This window comes from Lissotriton vulgaris, chromosome 1_1, assembly GCF_964263255.1.
Source record: "Lissotriton vulgaris chromosome 1_1, aLisVul1.2, whole genome shotgun sequence".
Lineage (NCBI taxonomy): Eukaryota > Metazoa > Chordata > Amphibia > Caudata > Salamandridae > Lissotriton > Lissotriton vulgaris.
The window spans coordinates 973,850,542-973,875,686 of record NC_141685.1 but is presented as its reverse complement, the minus strand read 5'-3'; the positions used below and the strand labels follow the sequence as shown (position 1 = coordinate 973,875,686).

The window sequence follows — 25,145 nt, the reverse complement described above, 5'->3', positions numbered from 1 at the left end:
CTGTCCAACCGCTCTCCGTCCCTCCCCCACTAATACAACAGGTTAAAAAGTTCGATTGTTTATGGTAAGAAAATAACTCGACTTCCTTGCACACATAAGCAGTCACTATAGACTAAGTTCACACTCTCTTAGCTCACAGTCTCTTAATTTGAAATTGAGAGCCTTTGCAGCGCTTTGAAACCTGCTAACTATAAAAGTCGGCACTAGATATAGAAATAAACATGGCGAGGACGGGCAGCATCCCAAGCTGTGGACGAGCCTGCACCTCGCTTACCTGAGGCTTGCAGCAACCAGGAAGGGGAACTGCCGGCGACGAGGCTGCTCTGACTGCTTAAGAAGTGGGTGGGTCACGTGACCGCACTGAGGCAACACTTTTTGGCTAAAGGGAAGCCGTGGTTGCTTCACTTTGGGGTATCCTTAGGGTACAGCCCCCCAATGTTGCAACCGAGAGTTATACGCTTTAGTGAATGTTCATTGGTTTATGAGGGCTTGAAAATGAGGCTGCCGATAGCTCTTGAAATGTGGCCAACCGAAGAAATGCATAAAAAATGCCTTTCTCCAAGGGTGCTTTAGGCGCTATAATCTGCTTAGGGTGCGTTGTCATGTAGAGGCCAGGCAGAGGAGGTACTAGGTAAATGAGGTACATTTCTCAATCACTTTAGGATTTGCGACCATCGGACACCCATTCTAATGGTCCAAAATGCTTTTGGGGTGACCGTGGAGTATTTATCGAACATATGTGCTTCCTGGACACTATGACAATTCTGGCACTCTAAGACCAATGCGTAGCTCTACAAGAACCTAAACCTTTCCTTTATCTGCAACATTGCTAAATAATGCTGTGTCTTCAACCTTGACCTTTCACTCTGCACATTGTATCGGAAGATGTCTGAATCTACGGTGTAAGGAAATATAACTGCTGGCGGATATGGCCACCTCCATACTGAGGCTGACTCCAGGATTACGGCACCCTTCGCTCTTCAAGATGTCTCCCTTTAGGTACGGTCTACAGTACTGGGCTTCGTCAAGCCTACAGACACCGTCATGGTCTTGTGGATGATTGTGGAACATGCTAAGAACTGCCCCTCGTTTAGTCAAATCACTATCTATATTTATACTCTGGAGTCTCAGTGTTCCTCTGAGAGAGTCCACAGCGCTAACGGAGCCACTCACAGTTGAGGTATGGTATGGCACCCCTTGCCAAAGCAATCCCTCTCCCTTTTTTGGGGAAGGATCCAGTAGGTAGGTCTTGAAGTCTCAGAGACCCCTCTGAGAGAGTCCACAGCGCTAAGGGAGCCACTCACAGTTGAGGTATGGTATGGCGCCCCTTGCCAAAGCACTCCCTCTCCCATTTTTTGGGGAAGGATCCAGTAGGTAGGTCTTGAAGTCTCAGAGACCCCTCTGAGAGAGTCCACTGCGTAATAAGGAGCCTCTCGCAACGGATGTGGGGGAACGATGTCACTTTCCCTGGGATCACAGTTTACTGGACTTTGGACGCAGCTATTTCACGTCTACAGGTTTGTGCCCCCGTCACCCTCCCCCTCCTCTTTCCATGCTGTGTCTTTCACCCTCCCCCTCGTCTTTCCCTCTTCATTCTCTGTCTACTTCCCCTGCTCCTACCCCCTCTCCCCTTGAATCTCTCCCCTTGCCTGCTTTTTTTCCTTACGTACATGTCCTTATTGTTTGTCTCGACCTAACATGCAACTATGTAGCTGTGCTCTAATCACTGTGTAACCTTTGTAACGATGTAACCTGCAACTAGGGTCTGATACTCATGTGAAGCGCTCTGATACCTCCGGGTCTAGCCAACGCTATATAAAACCTTTCAAATAAATAAAACTGTCGGTGGGACCACCCAAAAAGGGAATGTCTTGAACTCTTACAACACATACAGTTATGGGGGACCCTAGGGCTAATTTAATGACCAGCTCTGAGTACACGCCCTATCAAACATTCACTACAAAAAAGGGTATCAGAGGGTCAAAAGTTCTACAAGTGATTGTTGGGGATAACAGTTGAGAGTTATTACCACTAGCCATACAACAGATCTTCTTTGTGAAATCAACAAGAGCCGGGTCAGTGTCTGGTCTCTAACACCCATCAGTCACCACTCGGAACCGCCCTTCATCATTTGGGGTTCCGAGGACCAACACAGCACCTGGTCTTATCTCTATCAGGAAGTGGCTGACCTTCCTGTAGGCAGGGCGGGGTCGCTTTCAGTTGGAAAGAGTCTAATTGTGTTTAAGTGATGTAACTGACGGGGTAAAAAGTGCAGTGCAGAAAACAAAGTGATGCCAAAGGGTAAAGAAAAAGTGAGTAAAATTGGTTTAGGAAGCAAAACAATTTTTTTTTAATTGGATACAGCTCCCAACGCCAATATTAAAAATAACCAAGACAGGGAAAATTTATAAACTGTCTAGTGGTGGAACGTGGTCAATATGTTTCAGCAAATAGTGGCCAAGTGGCCTTGCTTTCTTCAGGACCTTGTAATAACGACTAACGCTACTGCAAACAAAAAACCCCAAAGTGTAAAAGAGTGTTTTTAAAAGTGGAACAACTTAGATACTGATATGTAAGTCACCTGGACCTCCTAGGTGTACTGTTCCGTATCTTCTCACAGATTCAGTTGTTCACTGAAAGAAGTCAAAAAATATATATTTATAGCATGAGTACATCACACACAACTTATCACCAAATAACCTTGTTTGTCTCACCATGGGTGAATCTCATCATTAGTGAAGCCTATATATAAAAAAGAGGCCAAATGCACTGTGTATACTAATGCCTGCCAGTCTTCTTAGAACTTGAAAATTTCCAAATTTCACGTACTATATCTTACCTGATTTGTAAGAAGTAGAGACCTCACCCCACCTGGCTGCGGCTCAGGACATAGGTGAAGCACCGCTCTGTTGAGGTGAATACATTCAAAACAAAATTTTTTGAGTCATCCACCATAGGCGTGTTAACACACAACAAAGGTATAGTTATTGCTGAGAATCTCCGTTGAAGATGTTAAAAAGTACTTCGTTTGGTATCATGATATAATGATAGTAGGTATGAGGATATCATGATCTCCCCACTTATAATGTGCTAGCATGGTAAGTAGAGCGATATTGGTGTCATTATATCAGCTCTTCACAGCATGTTGCCTAAGCCTGTTAAACTGATGTGCCTAGAAGGATCTATAGAAATGTAGCATAATGGGGACACATGGGATAAAGAAGATAAGAGTCCCGCCTATCTGACCCGGCAGCGGAGAGTATGTGCCCAAGAAAGTTTAACGCTACTGTCAGATAAATTAAATGTCACCGGGGACCCTACCTTTCCGTCGGTACTCCAACGCGGCATCTGTGCCGTCTGGGGAGGTACCGGCGGTCTGTTCGATTGGAGTTTAAGACAAATTGCCCAGGATAGGCTAAAGCCGTCACGTGATGCGCGGGCAGGCCTCGTCATGCGGTGATAGTGTAACGGGTGCTCCGATTGGTCGAGCCCTGAGGGGATTTGACCAATCACGCTCACACCGCTCGTAGTCATGGCAATAGTTGTAAACACACGGCGGCATTACGAACCCTAGTGTAAATAGTGTTGCCCTCGAAAGTAACTCGAGGTGTTTTACAAAAAGACCGCTGCAGATAATATTAAGCCGCTAGAGTGTAGAGCGCTATATTCAAATAGACAGCCAAAGTGTTGTCTAATAGAGCCGGTCAAATGTTGCCATAAGTGAGTTAAATACTCACCGAGAGGCCAAATCGGTCATAAGGCGATGGGGGCCTTAAAGATGGCGGTAAATCAACCTCAGTGCGACTGATCTGGGAAGATCATAACATCCTCGTGGGTTGTATTCCCCACTGAAGTGACACCACACTCATAGAGGTGCAGAGCAGAATGTCACTCCAATGGGTTTCTATTTAACCGGAATAGTCCCATTGGTCAACAGAGTGTTGTTGGTCATCAAGATAGACATTGGTCAGGTAGTGATTTTAAAGCGAGGACCAGGGTATGTCATCATTTAGCCCTCTCTGGTCAGTACCAAGTTTCAAAACCCATTTCTGTTCTTTCACTAGCAAAAAATTTCCCACATTCGTGACGTGTGATGGAATGAACGGTTTCTCTAGGACCGTCCATTTAAATGAAGTGGGTGAGTGATTAAAGGTAATGAAGTGGGCAGTGAGTCTAGTGGCCTGCCGTTTACAGTTGATGGTACTTCTGTGTTCAGACAGCCTCACCTTGATTTTACGAGTAGTCATCCCCACGTATCTGAGTCCGCAGGGGCAGGTGATCAAATAAATCAGTTTGTCGCTGTTGCAGTTGGTGAATCTCATTTGTCTCCAGGGCCTGGGCGTGCCAATATCGATTTCTGTAGTTTTAAACGTCTGTGCACATGATTGGCATGTGCCACATGGATGGTGGCCGGATACTGGAGGCAAGTCCCAAAGGGTGCCCACTGCTCTGGGTGTTTCCTCTTGTGGTCTGGTGTGGACCATTCTATCTCTCAGGTTGGGTCCTCTCTTGAAGGAAAACAGCGGCTGTTGGATAGAGTGGGGTCCTGAGTTCAAAATGGACCAACGTTTCTTCACAGCTTTCTTGATGTTGTTGGATAATGTACCAAAAGTATGTACAAAAGTAAGCCTTTCCAAAGGTTCTTTTGGAGTTGGTGGTTCCAGTAATGCTGCTCGATTGTTGTTACTTGCCCGCTTCATAGCACGATGTACCAGACGGGGGGGATATTTCCTTTTAACAAGCTGAGTCTTGAGAGCGGCTGAGTGTGTTTCAAAAGCTGAGCCAGTAGAGCAATTTCTTTGTACCCGTAAAAATTGCCCGAAGGGCAAATTATCCCGTAGCGACTTGGGATGATGGCTGTCGTACATCAGGAGGGAATTTCTGGACATAGGCTTCCTATACAGTTCTGACTGTAATCCAGTAGTTGTAGCCTTGATCATAAGGTCGAGGAAAGCCAAACTGTCTCCGCCAATCTCTATGGTGACGCGCAAAAAAGCATTTCTGCTATTCAACCATCCACGAAAATCCTGACAACTAGATCTGGAACCTCGCCATACCACCAATATATCGTCGATATATCGTTTCCAGATTTTTATCTGGTCGAAGTATGGATTGGACTCAGTCAGGATATGTCGTTGCTCGAAAGAGTGTACATAGAGGTTTGCCAGGCTGGGAGCGTAAACGCTCCCCATGCTGGTCCCTGACACTTGTAAATATGTGTTGTTTTCGAACTTGAAAAAATTCTTCTTCATCGCTAAAGTAGCGCAGGCCATGATAAAATGAACCGGGGTGATGGTATCTATCTCGTTGGTATCAAGCAAAGAATGGATGACTTCAAGGGTTTCATCCTGAGGTATGGAGGTATATAAGGCCTCTACATCAAATGAGACCAAAAGGTCAGTAGTGGCATCGAAGTCTAGGTCAGGCAATAGACGTAGAACGTCGGTGGTGTCTTTCAAGTAAGTGGGCATCGTTTGGACCATTGGACGTAAGAAGTGGTCTACAAACGTCGACAGTGGTTCTAAAATCGAGCCGATGCCTGAGATGATTGGTCTACCAGGTGGCGGGCGTTGTTCTTTGTGCACCTTCGGTAGGATATAGAAATAGGGGGTCACTGGATGTTCTGTATTTAAGAAAATTGCCTCGGACTCAGTTACCCATCCTTCGGCCAGAGCCTCCTCCGTCATGTTCCGAATTGTTCTTTGTAACTCCACTGTTGGATCCTGATCCAGAAGGCGGTATGATTTGACATCGCTCAATTGTCGAACACATTCGGCTCGATAGGTCTCTATGTCAAGGATGACAATGGCCCCGCCCTTATCAGCTGGTTTGATAATTATTGACTTGTCTGCAGACAATGATTTTAGGGCCTGATGCTCCGCTTTAGGAAGGTTGCAGAATGTTCTTTTGTCTTCTTTATACAACTCCTCAACATCACGTTCGATGGCCTGTTCAAAGGCTAGCACATGAGCCGGCATAAGATGGGTGGGTGGATTGAACTTAGACTTTAGTTTAAGCCCTGTATTGGTCACCGTATCATCTTGTTCTGATCTCTGTTTATCAGTGAAAAAGAAATGTCATCTTACTTTCCTGATAAATCTAGCCAGTTCCAGGCGGGTTTCAAAATGTTCGTTCCGGTGTGTGGGAACAAACCCCAAGCCTCTATTGAGGGCCGCCTGTTCAGTCTGAGTCAAGATGTGTCTGCTCAGATTAATTACGATGCTCCCTCCGTGTGGGTCTGTTCCTTGTTCTTGGCCGTCGTGCTCCGTAAGTTCCTGGTCGAGCTCGATGTCGTTGGTGAGCTGAATTGTACTTGGGGTTGTACTTGTGGTTGAACTTGAGACTGGCCTCTCCTCTTGCCCCGTGATCTGCTGTGGCCATACCCTAAAAAAGGCTGTCCGTTGAAATTTGTAGGGAAATTAGGTGGGTAATTGGGTGGAAAAGGGCCCATTGGAGGATGGAAAGGACCTTGTTGGTTAGGAAAAAATCCGGGACCTCCATATTGCCAAGGATTGGGTGGCCACCATTGTTGTGGTCCTTAATTGTGTTGGTTCCCCCTCCAGGATTGATTAAAGTTCTTCTTTCCACGGCCTCTGCCCCGCCTAGTTTGGTTGTCGCTGCCAGAGTCACTCCCAGAGGTGTTACCGTCTGAATCAGAAGTACCATAGTTGGAACTGGTTTTACGATTGTTTGGATTAAAAATGGGCGGAGTATATGACTCGCTGGTATATGGATAGACTCGGTCAAATTTAAATTTGTCTAGGTCTTTCCTAAACTTTTCCATCTTGGTGAATAAAGTATGTTCTTTATAGTCACTGTTGTTTTTATCAGACTCATCTTTATTCTTTTGGAAGACCTTATTGGAAAGAGTGGCTTTGATTTTGGATTCAGTAATCTGAATTTCAACAAGAATAGCACCAGCTGCCAGTTTTGAGGTCTTAATAATCAGGATCAGCCAATCTCTTGTACAACGCCAAGCGATCAATGCCCAACTTCTCAGAAAATCCTTATCTTTAAGAAATAACCTGGGGGCGTTGGTAAAAATAAGCCCTGTAGGGGCACAGTTATTGCGTAAGTATTGGGCCAATAGGAAAAGTTTAGGAAAGACCTAGACAAATTTAAATTTGACCGAGTCTATCCATATACCAGCGAGTCATATACTCCGCCCATTTTTAATCCAAACAATCGTAAAACCAGCCTTTTTTAGGGTATGGCCACAGCAGATCACGGGGCAAGAGGAGAGGCCAGTCTCAAGTTCAACCACAAGTACAACCCCAAGTACAATTCAGCTCACCAACGACATCGAGCTCGACCAGGAACTTACGGAGCACGACGGCCAAGAACAAGGAACAGACCCACACGGAGGGAGCATCGTAATTAATCTGAGCAGACACATCTTGACTCAGACTGAACAGGCGGCCCTCAATAGAGGCTTGGGTTTTGTTCCCACACACCGGAACGAACATTTTGAAACCCGCCTGGAACTGGCTACATTTATCAGGAAAGTAAGATGACATTTCTTTTTCACTGATAAACAGAGATCAGAACAAGATGATACGGTGACCAATACAGGGCTTAAACTAAAGTCTAAGTTCAATCCACCCACCCATCTTATGCCGGCTCATGTGCTAGCCTTTGAACAGGCCATTGAACGTGATGTTGAGGAGTTGTATAAAGAAGACAAAAGAACATTCTGCAACCTTCCTAAAGCGGAGCATCAGGCCCTAAAATCATTGTCTGCAGACAAGTCAATAATTATCAAACCAGCTGATAAGGGCGGGGCCATTGTCATCCTTGACATAGAGACCTATCGAGCCGAATGTCTTCGACAATTGAGCGATGTCAAATCATACCGCCTTCTGGATCAGGATCCAACAGTGGAGTTACAAAGAACAATTCGGAACATGACGGAGGAGGCTCTGGCCGAAGGATGGGTAACTGAGTCCGAGGCAATTTTCTTAAATACAGAACATCCAGTGACCCCCTATTTCTATATCCTACCGAAGGTGCACAAAGAACAACGCCCGCCACCTGGTAGACCGATCATCTCGGGCATCGGCTCGATTTTAGAACCACTGTTGACGTTTGTAGACCACTTCTTACGTCCAATGGTCCAAACGATGCCCACTTACTTGAAAGACACCACCGACGTTCTACGTCTATTGCCTGACCTAGACTTCGATGCCACTACTGACCTTCTGGTCTCATTTGATGTAGAGGCCTTATATACCTCCATACCTCAGGATGAAACCCTGGAAGTCATCCATTCTTTGCTTGATACCAACGAGATAGATACCATCACCCCGGTTCATTTTATCATGGCCTGCGCTACTTTAGCGATGAAGAAGAATTTTTTCAAGTTCGAAAACAACACATATTTAAAAGTGTCAGGGACCAGCATGGGGAGCGTTTACGCTCCCAGCCTGGCAAACCTCTATGTACACTCTTTCGAGCAACGACATATCCTGACTGAGTCCAATCCATACTTCGACCAGATAAAAATCTGGAAACGATATATCGACGATATATTGGTGGTATGGCGAGGTTCCAGATCTAGTTGTCAGGATTTTCTTGGATGGTTGAATATCAGAAATGCATTTTTGCACTTCACCATAGAGATTGGCGGAGACAGTTTGGCTTTCCTCGACCTTATGATCAAGGCTACAACTACTGGATTACAGTCAGAACTGTATAGGAAGCCTATGTCCAGAAATTCCCTCCTGATGTACGACAGCCATCATCCCAAGTCGCTACGGGATAATTTGCCCTTCGGGCAATTTTTACGGGTACAAAGAAATTGCTCTACTGGCTCAGCTTTTGAAATACACTCAGCCGCTCTCAAGACTCAGCTTGTTAAAAGGAAATATCCCCCCCGTCTGGTACATCGTGCTATGAAGCGGGCAAGTAACAACAATCGAGCAGCATTACTGGAACCACCAACTCCAAAAGAACCTTTGGAAAGGCTTACTTTTGTACATACTTTTGGTACATTATCCAACAACATCAAGAAAGCTGTGAAGAAACGTTGGTCCATTTTGAACTCAGGACCCCACTCTATCCAACAGCCGCTGTTTTCCTTCAAGAGAGGACCCAACCTGAGAGATAGAATGGTCCACACCAGACCACAAGAGGAAACACCCAGAGCAGTGGGCACCCTGTGGGACTTGCCTCCAGTATCCGGCCACCATCCATGTGGCACATGCCAATCATGTGCACAGACGTCTAAAACTACAGAAATCGATATTGGCACGCCCAGGCCCTGGAGACAAATGAGATTCACCAACTGCAACAGCGACAAACTGATTTATTTGATCACCTGCCCCTGCGGACTCAGATACGTGGGGATGACTACTCGTAAAATCAAGGTGAGGCTGTCTGAACACAGAAGTACCATCAACTGTAAACGGCAGGCCACTAGACTCACTACCCACTTCATTACCTTTAATCACTCACCCACTTCATTTAAATGGACGGTCCTAGAGAAACCGTTCATTCCATCACACGTCACGAATGTGGGAAATTTTTTGCTAGTGAAAGAACAGAAATGGGTTTTGAAACTTGGTACTGACCAGAGAGGGCTAAATGATGACATACCCTGGTCCTCGCTTTAAAATCACTACCTGACCAATGTCTATCTTGATGACCAACAACACTCTGTTGACCAATGGGACTATTCCGGTTAAATAGAAACCCATTGGAGTGACATTCTGCTCTGCACCTCTATGAGTGTGGTGTCACTTCAGTGGGAAATACAACCCACAAGGATGTTATGATCTTCCCAGATCAGTCGCACTGAGGTTGATTTACCGCCATCTTTAAGGCCCCCATCGCCCTATGACCGATTTGGCCTCTCGGTGAGCATTTAACTCACTTATGGCAACATTTGACCAGCTCTATTAGACAACACTTTGGCTGTCTATTTGAATATAGCGCTCTACACTCTAGCGGCTTAATATTATCTGCAGCGGTCTTTTTGTAAAACACCTCGAGTTACTTTCGAGGGCAATACTATTTACACTAGGGTTCGTAATGCCGCCGTGTGTTTACAACTATTGCCATGACTACGAGCGGTGTGAGCGTGATTGGTCAAATCCCCTCAGGGCTCGACCAATCGGAGCACCCGTTACACTATCACCGCATGACGAGGCCTGCCCGCGCATCACGTGACGGCTTTAGCCTATCCTGGGCAATTTGTCTTAAACTCCAATCGAACAGACCGCCGGTACCTCCCCAGACGGCACAGATGCCGCGTTGGAGTACCGACGGAAAGGTAGGGTCCCCGGTGACATTTAATTTATCTGACAGTAGCGTTAAACTTTCTTGGGCACATACTCTCCGCTGCCGGGTCAGATAGGCGGGACTCTTATCTTCTTTATCCCATGTGTCCCCATTACGCTACATTTCTATAGATCCTTCTAGGCACATCAGTTTAACAGGCTTAGGCAACATGCTGTGAAGAGCTGATATAATGACACCAATATCGCTCTACTTACCATGCTAGCACATTATAAGTGGGGAGATCATGATATCCTCATACCTACTATCATTATATCATGATACCAAACGAAGTACTTTTTAACATCTTTAACGGAGATTCTCAGCAATAACTATACCTTTGTTGTGTGTTAACACGCCTATGGTGGATGACTCAAAATTTTTTGTTTTGAATTTATTCACCTCAACAGAGCGGTGCTTCACCTATGTCCTGAGCCGCAGCCAGGTGGGGTGAGGTCTCTACTTCTTACAAATCAGGTAAGATGTAGTACGTGAAATTTGGAAATTTTCAAGTTCTAAGAAGACTGGAAGGCATTAGTATACACAGTGCATTTGGCCTCTTTTTTATATATAGGCTTCACTAATGATGAGATTCACCCATGGTGAGACAAACAAGGTTATTTGGTGATAAGTTGTGCGTGATGTACTCATGCTATAAATATATCTTTTTTTGACTTCTTTCAGTGAACAACTGAATCTGTGAGAAGATACGGAACAGTACACCTAGGAGGTCCAGGTGACTTACATATCAGTATCTAAGTTGTTCCACTTTTAAAAACACTCTTTTACACTTTGGGGTTTTTTGTTTGCAGTAGCGTTAGTCGTTATTACAAGGTCCTGAAGAAAGCAAGGCCACTTGGCCACTATTTGCTGAAACATGTTGACCACGTTCCACCACTAGACAGTTTATAAATTTTCCCTGTCTTGGCTATTTTTAATATTGGCGTTGGGAGCTGTATCCAATTTAAAAAAAAAAAAAGAAATTATTTTTTGCTTCCTAAACCAATTTTACTCACTTTTTCTTTACCCTTTGGTATCACTTTGTTTTCTGCACTGCACTTTTTACCCCGTCAGTTACATCACTCAGACACAATTAGACTCTTTCCAACTGAAAGCGACCCCGCCCTGCCTACAGGAAGGACAGCCCCTTCCTGATAGAGATAAGACCAGGTGCTGTGTTGGTCCTCGGAACCCCAAATGATGAAGGGCGGTTCCGAGTGGTGACTGATGGGTGTTAGAGACCAGACACTGACCCGGCTCTTGTTGATTTCACAAAGACGATCTGTTGTATGGCTAGTGGTAATAACTCTCAACTGTTATCCCCAACAATCACTTGTAGAACTTTTGACCCTCTGATACCCTTTTTTGTAGTGAATGTCTTGAACTCTTCATTGAGGAGGTGATGTCTCCTCCTGAAAGAAGGTTTACTGGAAGGTAACAGTAAAAGATGCTTAGCGCTATCGGCAAAAGATGGGCAGGGGAGTGTGGTGGACCAGAGATTCCTACTCGCTGCCCTTTCTGGGGGTGCCTGGCCAAGTGATGGCTAGATTTCCTGAGCTCGGCTTGGAGAGATCATGGGCGGTGAAAGTGCTTCCAGAGGTATTGGTGCAAGGATCTCACCTTGCACTGTAGAGAGATGCAGCCAAGCATGCCTCATCAGGTGTTTGATAGACCCTAGAGTTCCCAAGCACTTGCAATGGAACGAACACAGCACCTACAATCAGAGAGATGTAAACACAACCCTGCCCCAAATTCAGAGGATGCAGTACACTAACAAGAATCCCGAAAAGAAAATGTTTTAGAGAGCACAAGCTAAGTCCCAATATCTAGAAAGTATTCGGGGGCAGCAAAGACCATACACCGAGCTTCTGGTGCAAAGACAGACTCTTGGTCTGCTCTTTCTCTGTAGTGCACTCCAATGGAGCACGTTGGTATGTTGGTGTGTAAACATGGCGCGCACAGATGGAGTAGAATTCGGAGTAGCTGGTGTTAGTGGTAGACTGAGTTTTAATGGTGAGTGGTTGCAGGCGGAGAATGAGGTAGTCTCAGACCAACGCCCCACAGACTTGGTGAATGACCAAGGAAGTGACTGTCCTGCGCAGTAACCCTTCAAGCACCTAGCAGCGAAACAATGTTTGGCAGAAGGCCCACATCTGGCTAAAGCAGGAGCCCACCCTTTCTTGCTAGAAAATCCCTCAAAATGTGCGTACACCCATCACCAGTCACTGGGCAGCATATACCCTCCTACATCCTGAGTAAGTACCCAGGCCCCCAAACAATCTCAGAGAATGACCAGTTCCTCATGTCAATGGGTTCTCAGCCATTTCTCGAAGGACATACCCCCAGGAAGGAGATCCTCATTGTTTTGGGATGATCACATAAGAAAGAGCATCAATCAGGGCGTAAGCTTATCCCTAACCTGACCTCAGATGATACCATCCAAGGCCTACTTTATAAGGATTACCCACCCACATACCTACCATGGTCACACCAGTGTCCCTTTACAACATAGAAGAGGTGCACTTCAGAACTAGGGGTGGCCGCCTTGTCTCCTCCTGGCCAGTATCAAGATTAATGAGACTCTAAACAGTTTTGGTGCGGGGAAGGGTTGGGAGGTGATCTCAAATTGCTTGGTCTGCCTAAGCGTTGGGGCAAAACTATCAGGTGCCGCTGGCCTATTCTCTAATTGCTGGAGCACTAAGACCCCTAGTTCTAAATCCATATTTCCTCATCCCAGTGTGGGCATAGCTATGCCGTGGGTGGTAGAGTCAACAAGCCTCAAGACTTCGAAGGCCACAACTGGTAGATGCCAGACACACCAGACTCCAGCAATCTACTCTTGGAGAAGTGGAAACCTTCAAGGTTGGGTGCAAACTGGCTTTATCCCTCCACAAAAAGCCCAGCATATACCAGCCAAGCCAGGCCCGAGCTGGGGGACAAAGAAGCAGATATCCTTGGTGTGTAGAGCTGCAGTTTTATGGAGCTGATGGAGGATAACAAAACTCCCATAGGGACATGGTTGCCATTTATGCACAGTAAAGCTCCGTATTTATTGACCCATATAGCTACCTTGTAAGGGTCACCATTTTGCATAAAGATTCACCAAATTATAGTCTTATCATTAGTCTATGAAATAATCGGCAAAATACCTATTGCGGGGGCGTGGCTAGCTGCCGATGTAAATGGCCACAGCCTAGAGAGGCTCCAAGGGTCCCAGAACCGACCCGTCAATCTGTGTAATTATCCGGCGGCAAAAGTGCTCCAGACTGAAGAACAAGGTAGTAGCAGACTCAGGCTACCAAGCGATCCACTTCTGAGGCTCTGATCTGGTTCCCCGCAGCTGCAATGGCGAGCACTTCACCGGCGGCCTACACTGGCGTGGAAAGCCGGGAGCCACAGTGAAACAGCAACAGACCACATTGGAGTTCTGGAACGGGTGAGAATCGGCAGGAGTAGCCGCGGATGCACTCCAGCTGCTGCGAACACCCGGATTAGGATGAGTGCACCCTGCCCAGTTATAGTAAGGTCAGCCACACTAAATAGCCCGCATAGCTGCAGGAATCAGGCAAACGCAGCTCGCTACAGAAAGCATACTGCTCTCGGATGAAACGCGTCTGGGACCCGATCCCATTCATCATTGCGGGCAGCCGGGGGCGCGAGTGTGAGGATTCTACCCCTCCCTCCCCGCTCAGTAAGGAGGCGCATGTGGCATAAAGGAACAGTGGCCATGCCAACACTGTGCAATTTTCGGGACACAGCCTCAGCCCTACACGATCTAGAAGTAAATCACTCCGGCGGGCGCTATTTTGAAGTATAGCACAGCGCTTCTGGGCAGCCATGATTGACTATCTCTATACAGTGAAGGGGTGGGAAAGTCAACAGGCCGTGAGGATCTAGCTCTTGCTCTGGCTGGTTGTGGCAACTACCGCCCCTGACCCCAAGAAGGGTACACACCCACTCAAACAGTCAGCATGAGTACCAGGAATCTAAAAGGCCTGAACCAGGCGAAGCTGGACAAGTACGCATATACCAAACTACAGACGGACCCTGAAGATAAGGAGGCACAGCCGGCCTCCATTGCACATAATGCTGTAGCGCAAGAAATAACTCTAAAAGACATTATGGCCACACTGACTAAGGTGGACACACGTATTGGGGCAATGACGGTGGAGGTCTCCCTGATCTGAGCTGATTTTAATAAACTGTCTACCAGAATAACAGAGATGGAAGGAACTACAGCAACTCTGGTGACCGACACGGCCACTCTTAAAAAACAAGCAGATGGTGGCAAAGCTGGAAGACCAAGAAGGCCGTTTGCGGTGGAATAATATACGCCTTATTGGTGTGCCAGAACGAACAGGTGGCCCATCCCTCGATCTCTGTGTTGAAGACCTCATCACCACTCACCTTCAACCACGAGGTCTATCCAACTACTTTTCAGTTGAGAGAGCACATCAAGTCCCTGGGGGCAGACTGAAACTGGGAGCAACCCCACGCCCGATCCTGGCCCGCACATTTAACTTTAGGGACAGGGACGTCATACTACAGACTGCACGTGCTGCACCCCCGATAGGAATCGATAATGCTACATCACCATTTTCCCGGATTATACGGCAGCAGTATCAAAACAATGTCGCGGATTTCTCGACGTGAAGAAAACCACACGGGATCGTGGAATCAAATACTCTATGATGTTTTCGGCAAGGTTACGGGTGGAAGCAGAAGGGAAAACTTGTTTTTTTCTGTCACCAGATGATATGCAGGAATGGCTTTGAAGGATTGCACAAGGCCACACGATCCGGAAGATCAGGAGGACACGACGCACACCGAGGAGAACAAATGAGGAGAGAAGAACAAGAGTGAGAGACCCTGTTGGTCTAAGTTTGATATTGCAGTAAAGCAGCGACGCTGTGCTTTCAGGACAGACACCTAATGGGACCCTATTTACTCTTCACAACTTGGGCCGTCCTGATGTCTACTGACCGGAACTTTGTTTTGAACCAAGGTACTAATCATACACCACGGAAGAACTTTATCGACCACTTGCAGACTCTATTAGAAGTCACTGTAGAACCATACCCTCCTTGACACTATGATCCAAACCGTGCAACGGACAGACAGGAGGTGCCGCACTTATTTCAGACGCTTTGGGGGGTTCCTATCGGACGGTGGAAGCCCACTCTCACCCCCAAGTTATTGTAACGAGGAAGGGTAATAAGCGCTTTGCACAGTTGGGGTGGCGGGCAGTTTTGATTCCGTCTAGCAGGGAGGCAGGGAGTGGGGTGGAGGGAGTGGGATTGTTCCTATGGTTATGTTTTTTCTTGTTTGCTGTTCCCAGACAGGCACTTACATCTGAGACGTTCTTATACTTTAACCGCAAACTGCATTGCAGATGTGACACCGTGACAACACTTATCCATTATGTCAGTAACGACAACACATAGCCCACCCAAAGCTGAGCTAAGGGATAAGTGGCTCCCATAACGCTGGTTACATGGAACGTGCACGCCTGGGGGACAAAAAAACGAGGCTTAGTCTAGCAATGTTTAAAACGGTGCTCTCCGACGGTGGCTCTACTGCAGGAGACGCATCTAACTGGTACCACTTGTAAAGCGCTAGATCGATGGGGGTTTAAAATGGTTACACATTCAGAGTTTACCTCTGGTTCAAGAGGGGAAGGTATTCTAGTTAGAAAACAGTAGCCGATAATAATACATCAAACAAAGACAGACAACTATGGTCGCTTTGCAGCCATAGCTGGTCAATTGTGGGGGAGACCTAGCAATATAGTGCAGGTTTACCTTCCTCCAGCCCTCCATGCGGTAACGCTCCCAGCACTTAGCGACTTTTTACTTGATCTTCCGGAGGGAGTACTATTTATTGGGGGTGACTTTAATGACACCATTGATGGGGCCCTAGACCGATACCCTGCCAGGCTACGCACAACTAGCGTCTCTCATCTCGGCTGCTTTGTAGATGCACTAGGGCTCACTGACACATGGAGGTACCGACACCCTGAAACACGACAATTCACTTTTTATTCTGGGGTCCATAACAGTCTCTCCAGGATACACTATCCGCCTGATTCATCATTCTCCCGTTTTGCGAGCCCCTAATAGCGATTCATAGCGAATCGCTATTAAGGACTCGCAAAACAGGATTCATGTAGGAATTGCATAAAGAAATGCGATTCCTACATAATCCTTATTTGCGATTAGCAAATAGCTAATCGCAAATAAGGAATAACTTTGGCCCATAGGAATGAATGGGGAGTATTCCTTATTTGCGATTAGCAATTAGCTAACCGCAAATAAGATAGCGATTTGAAGGGTGCCAGGGGTGTCCAAAGGACACCCTGTAGCACCCCTCAAATGAATTTTTACACAGGTGTTGCACACACACATGTCCAAAGGACATGTGTGTGTGTAACATGCAACTCAGAAAAATGCATTTAAATGCATTTTTCTGAGTTTTCGCAATTTACCACGAGGTCTGACCTCGCGGTAAATTGCGGCAAGAAATTGCGAATTCGCTACATTAAATTAGATGTTGAATTGCATTTAAGGAATCTCAAATAGAGATTCCTTAAATGTCATTCCTCGCAAAATTGCGAGATCGCAATTAGCGATTTTTACATTTGGGATGCTGAATCCCAAATGCAAAAATCGCTCTCGCAAAGGGCCAGATTCTCAGAATCTGGCCCTTTGCGAGCCAAATTCAGCTTCATGAATTAGGCTGTATTTCTTTACCTCAGCTGATTGTTTGAGAAACGTGGTGAACGTTGAAATCAAACCAGAGGCGCAACTAGAGCCAAATTTCGGGGGGGGGGGGGCTGAATCTTTAATCAATAGGCAGAGTGGAGCTGCAGGGGCTCTTAGAAGGGGTGAAACAATAGCAAAGCCTCATTAGCATGTAAATGGTCGAGGCAGAAGCCCAATGCACCCGCAACCCATCTCCAGCTACAACCCAACGTCTACGCCTTAAACAGCAAGAACACAGGGAATATCTCAGAGACGTGGTTAGGTCGCACATGTCGGTCACGCAGCATAAAATTTATGAAACCGGCGATAAGGTCGGGAAGCTCCTTGCATGGCTCGATAAACAGGAGCTAGGGAAGAAATGTATAGCACGACTCCGTACGCGTGATGGTCAGGTGGTAACCGACCCACGTACGATAGTGCACTCTTTAGCACAACACTTCCAGCAGGTCTATACATCACCATCCACCATGACCATAGAGGAGGCGCAGTCTTATATTAAAGATATTGCTATGCATAAACTCACACCGGAGGTGGCCCTTACGCTCGAGGCCGATCTTGCAATCGAAGAGCTGCAATTGGCGATTGGTTCACTACAATCTGGGAAGGCGGTGGGACCTAATGGTTTACCTGTTGAACTATATAAAAAGACAGCTGGGACGATTGCCCCACAACTGCTACATATGTATTGTGATAGTCTACAGGACGGTGAACTCCATTAAATCAGCAATTGGTCACCATAGTGGCAATCCCAAAACTTGGAAAGCTTCAAGAGTGTACCTCGTACCGCCCCATATCTTTAATCAATGCAGAGGCAAAAATCCTTGCGAAACTCCTTGTGCTAAGATGGACACCACACCTGGGGACCCTGATACACCCGGACCAGTCCGGCTTCATGCCGGGCAGAAATATGGCATTAAATTTAAGACGCTTGCATGGTGTGATGGCCCGTATACCATATATGCAAGAACCAGCTGTTATCCTTTCCTTGGACGCTCAAATGGTGTTCGATATGGTTGAATGGCCCTTCCTATTCGCTGTGCTTAATCACTTGGGCTTCGTTCCTAAATTTTGCGCATGGATACGTTTACTGTATACTAACCCGGTGGCACATGTTACGGCCAATGGTCACGTTTCCAAAGATTTTCCATGAACACGTGCCACGCACCAAGGCTGCCCGCTGTCACCGCTGCTATTTGCTCTCGTGCTGGAGCCACTGGCGGCGTGGATTAGATGGGAACCGATGATCCGGGGACTTAGATGGGCGGAAGGGTAGGAAGACCGCATTTCCTTGTATGGGGATCATGTGCTATTATACATGGCCTCCCCTAGTCGCTCTATTAAGGTGCTCCTCAAAATATGTGAACTCTTTGGTCGGGCATCTGGGTAATACCATAAATTGGTCCAAATCTATCTTATTTACACTGTGCGGCCCACCACCTCAGCTCCCCAGAGATTGCCCACTGCAGGTCTCGGATGACCCATTTAAATATTTGGGTATTTATATAACTGCAAGCCCGGATGAATTCTATACGCGGAATCTCATGCCTCTTTTGGAGCGTCTCAAACGGGATGCGTTACACTGGGGCACATTACCGCTCACACTACTAGGAAAGGTGGCACTTTTTAAAATTATAGCGCTCCCATGATTCTTGTACGCGCTGGAGAATACGCCATTCCTACTACCCCCAAGCTATTTCAAAGCGGTAGATGCAGGGGTCTCCAGTCTGCTACGGGGGAACAAACCGGCAAGCATTGTGCAGGGCAAATTGGTTAGAGGGTGGTATGATGGAGAAATAGCGCTTCCAAACATACAGATATACTACTGGGCAGCTCAATTAAAAATTATTAACCAGTGTATACACGCCCCACAAACGGACCCCACTTTTAAGGCAGACAGACATGGGCTAGGGGCAGAAAGCATGATATCAGCGCTTTATAATGAGAAGCGACCCCCCTCATTGCTTGGACCCACAAAACACACAATCATCTTATGGCATAAGGCAAACACTAAATTGGGCTGGCGGGGAGTCATAACCCAACTTACTCCACTATGGGATACCAAACGGTTGAGACGACTCAAGATCAGTAAGGGGTTTGCCCAATGGGACGCAATCGGCATCTCCACGGTGGGTGACATGTGGAGTAAAGGGAAGATAATCACGTTTGAACATCTTAGGGAACAATATGAGCTGGCGTCCTCAGAAATATTTTGCTATCTGCAGGTAAAACATGCGCTGCAAGCAGCCTTGCCAGCTGGTACCGAAGTTCCGGATGCCACCCCCTTAGAAGATAGATTACTTACAGACTATATGCATAAGCGAGCCACTTCTTTCACCTACAGAAAGTTGGCCAATAACTTACTGGACCCTACTATGGCACTCAGGGAAAAATGGTCCCGCGATGTTGGGGAACTTGATGACACTGATTAGCAGGAAGCAACGGCATCCCTGCGGGAGGTGGGAATACCCTCAAGGCTCATGTAAGTGCAGCTCAAAATATTACACCATACTTATTATACCAGACTTACCCTCTGCAGGATAGGGAAAGCTTCACACCCGTATTGCTTGAGGCTCTGTGGGCAAGAGGGAACATTGTATCCCACAATATGGCAATGTCCGACAATCGCTGAATATTGGGTTAAGGTAATGAGGACAATATCACAAGTAGAGGAAGTGTCACTCGTGCCGGAACCCAAGAGTTGTTTGTTAAATGTTTGGGAACCGAATGACCTTACACATCCAGCACAGGACTGGGCTACATTAGGAATAATGGTGGCAAAGCGTAACATCGCACAAAAGTGGGGTTCTGAGGAGATACCGACACTCAAAGCTTGGTGTAAAGACATGGACACAGCTATCGTGTCCGAAAAAGCAGTCTACATTAACCAAGGCTGTCCACGAAAATGGAGTAAAGTGTGGGGCCTGGAATAAATTCCGGGGATACATCTGTGAGCCACCCAGGGTTCAGTCGGATGGGGTCTCGGAGGAAGAGAATGGTGGGGAAATGTAAGATTAATATGTGTAATGATGTCAACGGTTATGACTTAAATAATGTCAGTAGGCAAAATGTTGTAGGAATGTCTATCGCCGGAAGGCACTTTTACTATGTATTGTCAGGATTGTTCTGTGCCTTGTTGAACTTAACATTAAAAAGTTTTGAAAAAAAAGAAAAATACCTATTGCGCAACTGTATTTATAAAAAAGCGTAAAATTATCAACTAAGATAGACAAGGGTCATGTTCCTGCTTTTCCCCCAAGTGCCTTCATATTGTAACTGAGATGTCATCAAAAAACATGGGCCATATTTATGAGGCCACTTGCACTTCCAGAACATCACTTTTTGTGACGTGCCAAGGCGTAGGAGCCTGCTTCACATTTACGAGGCAGTATTAAGCCACTTTTTTGGGCTTAATACTGCGTCGTAAATATAATTCCCTTTAACACAATTTTCTGCGTTAAAGGGGTGTGCAAAGGGTGTTGCTGGGGGCATTCCCAGCAACATCCATGGCTTTTTGACACTGCCCCATATATATGAGAAATCGTAACTCTGAGGCAGCGCCAAAAACGTGCTCCTCGCTAGGGGAGGCGTAAAGGAGGCACAACGAGGAGAAATATCTTTATTTCTCCTTGGTTTCCTTTTTTCTATGTGTAAAGCCTCTTGTGATTGTTTTTGTGCAGAAATGCTTCCCTACCTGCACAAAAAAAAATCATCACTGCAATGCAGCCACCTGTGCACCATGGTGCAAAGGTGTCTGCGTTGGCGCACAGCATCCCATTGTGAGCTGGTGCAGGAGAAATCGAAAAAGGAATGTGCCGTATCTGATAGATATTGCGCATTCCTGCCCCTTTCTTTTGCCATAGGGTGCATAAATGAGGCCCCAGGAGTTCCAGCTTCCTCACCGCCGCATGGTCCCAGTTCACTCTGTTGCTGATCAGGCCAGGCAATGGATCAGATGTTCACTCTTGGTAACCTCTCTTGGGAAGTTTTTCGTGTTCACTCTTTGTACACTGTTCCTCAAAATATCATGTCAAAAATATATTAATGTTATACGTATAGTGGGACAGAATATAGAGGGTAAGAATATTGGGGAAGAGGTTTAGGTCCTTTATATCTTTTTTGGAAAAATATAGTTGTATACAAATTTTTTTTTAATGATCGTTTTGTAAATTAATCTTATTTAATTGTTAAGTGTGTGTAATTTTTTCCATAGTTTGTAAGATATTTGGTAATATATTTTAAGATTTTTAAATATATTTATTACAATTAAACGAGTAGGTTAGGAAGATGTTTAAATATTTTGTTTTACACGTTTAGAATTTGTTTTAGATTATGTACCTTAATTAGTAGATGATCATAAGTACAGTTTGTTGTAATGGTTAATTGGTTACTTAGATTATTGATTATGTAAATCATTGAATACATTTTAATAATTAGTATATTCATTGCAATGTAACTTTTTATATTTAATATATTTTCCAAATAGTATTTTTTACATTATTTTGTATTTTTTATTATTGCCCAGTATTATTTCACTTTAATGAGCTTTTTTTGGTGTTATATTTTCTGGGGATTAGCGGTGAAGTTATTTAAATATGTATATTCTATCAATGTTTTTAACTGCTAAATATTTTAAAGATTTCTTCACTTCTTAATTGAAATTTGACCCCTCCAAAGTCCAACATTTTCCCTTTTGTTGCACAGGTTAGAGTGGGAATAGTAAATCTGACCCCACCTTAGTCCAACACTTTCCATACTGTTGCTTAGGATGGAGTAGGAATAGTACATTTGACCCCTTCAAAGTGAATTACTTTCCCCTACTCTTGTTTAGATTGAATGGGAATAGTAAATATGACCCCTATAAAGTACACGTTATCTACTGTTACTTACATTGGAGTGGCAATAGTACAGCTGACATCTCCAGATTTCAAAGCATTTCCTTTTGTTGCTCAGTCTATAGTAGGAATAGTTGATCTGACTGATCCAAATGCAACACTCTACCTTCTGTATTTTTACGTTGGAGTGGGAATGGTAAATCTGACCCCTCCAAAGGCCAATAATTTCCCTTCTGTTGCTTACTTTGGAGAGAAGTATATTTGACTCCTACAAGGCCAGTTTTTTCATGTACATTTTTATTTTTTTTTATTTTTGGAGATTTCATTTTAAAGTTCATTTTTTAATAGTTTTTTTCAATTATGGATTTGTATTTTTTTGTAGTAATGTTATTTTTAATGCATTCTTTTTGATTGTTAATAATTGTACATGACCATTTAAAAAAATATTTGATACATAGCATGAATAATCTTGATTAACATATTAATTTTATTATTAACGTTCATTTCAAACATTTATATATTATGTCTATTTTTTAAATTTATTTGAAAGTGTGTATTTTTATTGTTTATAAGTTATGAAATGTAATTTATATATTTTTTAAATGTGACGTTTTAAAGTAAATATCTTTTTTAAAGTGAACATACTGTTTAATATTACAAATTCAACATATTTACCTATTTTGTGATGGCATTTTGGCCTTCTATAGATTCATAGTAAATATTTTGGTCCTCAATATTTTTTGCAATATTTTTGTGCTTCAATACTTTCGCCTCTGATATTTCAATATAAAACCCTTGGTAGCATCTCTTTACAAATGTCTTGACAAATCCGCTTTGGCTCTGGTGCTTTCTTGTGCTCTCTTAGTAGCCTCACATGTGAAGCTCCCAATAGCTCTGGAGCATTCCCATTCAGTTCTGTTAGCCTTGTTTGAGAAGTTGTCTAAGGCTCTGCATGTTCCTGTTCACTCTTCGTACCTTCTCTAGTGAGGTTCTGAATGACGTGTCGTGTTCTTGTTCACTCTTCGTACACTCTCTTGTGAAGTTGTCTGCTTCTCTACTGTGTTCCTTTTCACTCTTATTAAATTATGTTGTGAAGTTCTCTGTGGCTCTGGTGTGTTCCTGTTCACTCACTTCTGGTACCTTCTCTTGTGAAGTTTTCTGTGGTTCTTGGGTGTACCTGCTCGCTCCTGGTACCCTCTATTGTGAATGTCTGTATGGCTCCTGTTCACTCAGGTGCCCTCCCTTGTGTAGTTGTCTGTGGCTCTGGTATAACCCTGCTCACTCCAGGTAACCTTTCTTATGAAATTATTTGTGGCTCTGGTGTGTTCCTGCTCACTCCTGGTATAATATTTTGTGAGGTTCTCTAGGAGTCCATCACCATCTCCATCTATCCTGAACACAAACATATACAAATCTACTGGTCTTTCTTGTCAAAAGGTTTGAAGTATGATGCATTCAAGTCAAAAAGTCAAGTCAAAAGTTTTTATTTTGTTTCGGTACTCTTTCGAGGACCACAAAAATTTTAAAAGAAAATACATTCGTTTTTACATACAAATTAATACATTTTCAATGAGATTTTCAAAAATTTAAAAATTCTATAGCAGACATATTCGTTAGGTGGCTTAACGCATACAGAAATAAAATCCTTTGCATTGACAATCCTGCAAAACCGATATATGGGCTCTAAACATGTTAACCTTGCATTGACAACATTTTTATTTGGGCATACAAAGAACAGATGCTCTAAATTCTGTTTACCCCCCTGACACAGGTTACATTGCGAGGAGCTGTTTTGTCCCCAGGGAGAGGTAAAAGATAATACGGGAAGTATACCCAAGCGCAACATCATGATCATGCGCCTTGCACCGTGGGTGAGAGTATATTCCAAATACGGCTGTTTTTGCTTATATTCTTGGGAGTCAGCATAAGTCTTGTACATAGATAGTTTAGTACAGTGGGAGTGATCAAGCTCATAACTCAATTGGGAGAAAATTTTTTAAGAATAGTTTGAGTTGTACAGGTGTCCATGATGACAGCATTTCAACACTGATTTTTGCTAAACGAAAGGCCTCTCCCATGTTTTTAGAGAAAATAAAATAAGTGGAGTCCTTACTAAAAGTCTCGACTTTTAGCAAATGTCGTAGGGTACCCTCTTTTGAATGGAGAAGGTTATAGGCCCACCTAATGAGGCTTGCTACTGCTGTCGCATAGGCGCTTGTGATCGTATATTCCAATCTTAGTGCCTGTACAGGAGTCGAGTTAGAAGCTTTCAGTAATTTTTTTAGTATTTTGCCTTCATTTAAGTCCATATAACTCCATTGTTTTAGGGGAATATATTCAGAGGCATATGATAGAACCGGGGGAATCTTAGCTCTATAGATTTTTATTAGTGCTGAAAAATGCCTACTTCCAGTGGCCATATACAGGCGTGACATGGCCCCACCATGTAGATCACTTTTCCTTTTTAAATGGTTAATTTGTTTGCTGTTACTCATATTATGCGAAAAAATTCTACCAAGATAGGTATATTCCTTTGTCTGTTCCAACGTCTCTCCTCCCAGTTTCCATTGGTACTTCACACCTTTTTTCTTTTTTGAAAATGCAACTACTTTAGTTTTACTTTTTAGCATTCAATCTGCAGATATTATACAAAAGTACATGCATTTATTTCCAATTCCACAAACCATTGGGCGATCACCTGACTCCCTCCAAAACTGGGTGCATTTAAATGGATACATAAGAATTTATGCTAAAACTGAGTTTACGATCTTTGGCCTGAAAAATAAGTTTTTTCTCTCCACTCTTTTGACTAGGCAACCATAAACTCTAAAGCACCTTTTGACACCGATGGATCTTTATCCCCTCTGCTGCGCCCTTCGATCTAGGTTCTACAAATTTGGCTAGTGAATACTAGACTTTGGCATGGACAGTGATGCACCTATCGACTTTTTTTCCCGTAAAACTTTTTTTATTAAACAATAAGCATCAACTTATCAATTACATTACAGAGGAAATAGTAGGTCAGGCAACATGAGGACGATAGGTAAAGTAATCAGTACAAAATAGCCCTGGAAAGGTCTGGGGTGAGGGGGGTCATCATCGCCGGTGGTCAGGGGAAGTTGACTAATATCCCCACGATAAGAGTTCCACATGCCCCACACACAGGCCCACTTATTGGGGCAACCCCTGTCCTCATATATTGTCTTTTTCTCTGAACATTGGCCAATCCAAATCTTTCTTCCAGTCACCCACTGTAGGAGGTTGAGCCGCTCCCCAC

General features: G+C 44.5%; 1 protein-coding gene across 2 annotated transcripts in view; it reads right to left on the bottom strand.

Moving 5' to 3' along the window:
• The window catches only part of LOC147748319 (ultra-long-chain fatty acid omega-hydroxylase-like), a 243,271-nt gene that overhangs the window by 88,922 nt on the left and 129,204 nt on the right, over positions 1 to 25,145 (bottom strand). Inside the window, exon 1 of one of the 2 annotated variants that reach the window (XM_086960197.1) lies at positions 275 to 339. The exons of the other annotated variant lie outside the window; for it this stretch is intronic. The gene's annotated coding sequence lies outside the window, so the exon portion shown is untranslated. Of the gene's footprint in view, positions 1 to 274; positions 340 to 25,145 lie in introns of those variants that run through there. 2 annotated transcript variants of the gene reach the window in all.